The sequence below is a fragment of the Bison bison genome, unplaced genomic scaffold, assembly GCF_000754665.1.
Source record: "Bison bison bison isolate TAMUID 2011002044 unplaced genomic scaffold, Bison_UMD1.0 scf7180017845702, whole genome shotgun sequence".
Classification (NCBI taxonomy): Eukaryota; Metazoa; Chordata; class Mammalia; order Artiodactyla; family Bovidae; genus Bison; species Bison bison.
Window position 1 is genome coordinate 57546 of NW_011476275.1, and position 3402 is coordinate 60947.

The following is a 3402-nucleotide window of genomic DNA, read 5'->3' on the forward strand; positions in this document are numbered from 1 at the left end:
CAGTGTTCTTGCCTGGAGAATCCCAGGGATGGGGGAGCCTGGTGGGCTGCCGTCTATGGGGTCACACAGAGTCGGACACGACTGAAGTGACTTAGCAGCATACTGTCCTCCACAGTGGCTGCACCAGTTTCCATTTCCACCAGCAATGTAGGAGAGCTCTCTTTGCTTCACACCCTCTCCAGCATTTATTATTTGCACTTTCTGATGATGGCCATTCTGACCCAGTGTGAGGTGATACCTCACTGCAGTTTGAATTTGCATTTCTCTAATAATTAGTGATGTTGAGCTTCTTTTCATATGTTTGTTGGCCATCTTTATGTCTTCTTTGGAGAAATGCCTATTTAGATCTGCCATTTTTTGATTGGGTTGTTTTTTTGATACTGAGCGACATGAGCTGTCGGTATATTTTGGACATTAATTCCTTGTCAGTTTAATCATTTGCAAATATTTTCTCCTATTCTGTAGCTTGTCTTTTTGTTTTATGGTTTCCTTTCCTTGTGCAAGAACTTTTGTTTGATTAGGTTCCATCTGTTTATTTTTGTTTTTATTTTTATTACTCTACGGCAATCTGTATTTTCATTATCATTCAGGTTTAAGTATTTTATAACTTCCATTATGGTTTTTTCTTTGACTCAGGTTACTTAGAAGGTTTTCTTTTTCTGGAATTTGAGTTTCATTTGAAGAGCAATAGCCAACAAAACCATCAAAACAGATTGATATCTGAAGGGTGTGGGGTTCAGTGCTTGGAGGCGGTGTAGTGTCGTAATGGTTAACTCAGAAGAAATGAGAAATGAGACCATCAGTTTGCACCAAACACCAGGCAGCAGAAGAGCCGGTGGCTGATTGTAGATGGGCTGCGTGATTGTTTTCTCGTGTCTCTCTCGTTTTCCTGGGAGAGGCACTGAAGGCTGTCTGCTTGCACGGCCACCTCTCATGCCTGTGGGCCAATGTCCCCCCACTAAGAACACTAACATGTGACTAGAGCTGACAGTGGCTAAACTGGGGGTCAGCGTGGCACTGAGGTCACACACAGGCAGTGACCAGGCTGAGCACCGTCAGTGCCCCGATGTCACCTCTGGGGACTGGAGGCACAAGGAGATGAGGACCAGCCGAGGTCCCACGTCTCCAAGGCACGAGGGTGCGTCAGCAACCCTCGCTCGACAGACCATGCTCTTTGCATCTGCCTCCTCTCCGGAAATCAAAGACATCAGATTAGAGTGTTTCTTCTCTTCTAACAAACTGGAGACATTAAAACTCACCTGCTGTCTGTGAGCTGCTGGAGCACTTCTGGGGCACAACCTGGAGGAAGGTATTTGCCAGCATGATCTCCATCCATCAGTCCATTTCTGGCAACCCATCGTTGGCCCTAAATGTGGAAAAGATATTTACCACATTGTATATAGTGACCTAACCTAGAAACAGCCTACATGTTAGGAAATGGTTAAGTTGGCTTTTTGTTTAACAGATCATTAGGTAGCCACAAAAAATGCTTCCCATTGGTAATAACATGGGAGACATACTAACACAGAGAGTGCTAATTTTTCTACAGTACATGTAATGTATTTCTATCTATGGTATTAATACGTGTTATACAACAATACTTTATATATACATATAAACAATATACTCATCATGATTATAAACCATAATAAATAAAAAACAAACCAAACTGAAGTGGATGCAGACACCCCCAGGACACGTCACATATCCTTTCATCTAGAATCAGCCAAATCTGGCCCACCGCCTGCTTTGGTAAAACAAAGCTTTATTGGCACAGAGTCGTGCTTGTTTGTTTCCATGCTCTGACTGCTGTTGCATGTCATGGCTAAGCTGAGTTGTGACAGAGATCTTATGGCTACAAAGCCAAGAACAGTTATTACCCATCCCTTAAGAGAAGGTTTGCCAGCCTGTGTGGTCACTCACTCAGTGTCTGGGTATTGTTATTGCTTCTTTGCTCACCTTTTGAGAACAAACTGCAGACACTGTGACCTTGTTCTGTGGCCCTGAAGACCACAGCAGACATCTTTCACGACAAAGACATTGTCTGAGATGGCTGCAGGCCATCAAATCAGGGAGCTTGGACGTGATGTCCCCCCTCCCCGACTGGTGGACAGTCTAGACCCAAGGTTTGCCAAATGTCCCAGTAGCATCCTTTACAGCAGTCTTTCCCACCAGGATCCCAGGTGTGTTTTCCCTAAGCCAGCCTCCCGGCACCTGTTTGAACAATTCTGCCACATCACATCTGGGACTGTGTGAGCAGGATCACAGTGCCAGGTTATGCCTGGTCACACCTGGGGCCGGGCTGCTGGTACAGGAGGAGGGCCCACTGAGCTGTGCAGTGGACGTGCCTTGTGCAGGTAGAGCTGTTGTAATGCTGTAGCTTTTAGAAAGAACAAGAGTCTTAACCTGGAGAGACGTTTGCACTGGGAGCACTCTCTCCTGTCTTCTGATGGAGGAGGCCCCAAGACCAGGGTCATTATTAGTTTTCTGGGTCCAAACAGCTGAAAATGTAGGTGTCAACGTTTTACTGATAAAAAGCCGTATTACTTCCTGGATGACAGGCCCCTCATCCCTCTGGCCCCTCCTCCCTCTTATACTGTGCCAAAATTCTGGGGCAAGCCACACTCGCAGCCAGGAGAGCACGGAGGCCCAGCCAGACCACTCTTGGAGGGAAGCCAAAGGCAGGCAAGCACATGGATGTGCAAGACGTGGGACAGAACTGGGAGCCAGGCTGGGAGAAGTGGAACTCACCTGAACGGAGAGCTGGCCTTCTGTCTCGTGTCTGAAAAGCTGCAATGCAGGCAAAAGCTGGATCCAAGCTGCCATCAACATCCTGGGGCCGACATGGCCAGGGCAGGAAGCGCCCATGGTGGCAGCATTTAATGTCCCGAGTGGTCCACCTGGAAAGCCAGGCTGCCCAGCTGGGATGGTGGTTGAGCCGGGAGGACACACAGGGAGTCCAGTTCCTGGGGATGGGGGCCAAGGTCAAGGAATGGTGCTCCAGCAGAGGAGGGAAGGCACGGGACAAAGCACATCACTGCTGGCACAGCCAGCTGAGGTGGGGGGCACAGTGGGGTTCCCAGTGCTCACTGCGGAAGCACTGCTGTCCAGCCCAGGGACACGGGCCTCCTGCCAGGCTTCAAGGAGATGGACTCGGGACACAGGGGGCAAAGGGTCTGCAGACCAGTCTTCAAAGGAGCCGGTGGGAGGGCTGAGGCCAGCAAGGGTGCCACAGGCGAGGCGGCAGTGGGAGGTGCTGGGCTGTGCTCGGGTCCAAGCCTGCCCTCTGGACAGCAGTTTGCATGCTTGTTATCATGATGTCTCAACCTGGAGATTCTCTGTATGGCTTGGGTGTTTGCTGACCTGGTTTGGGTGGGTCTTCTGGTGAGGGCAGGACCCCCC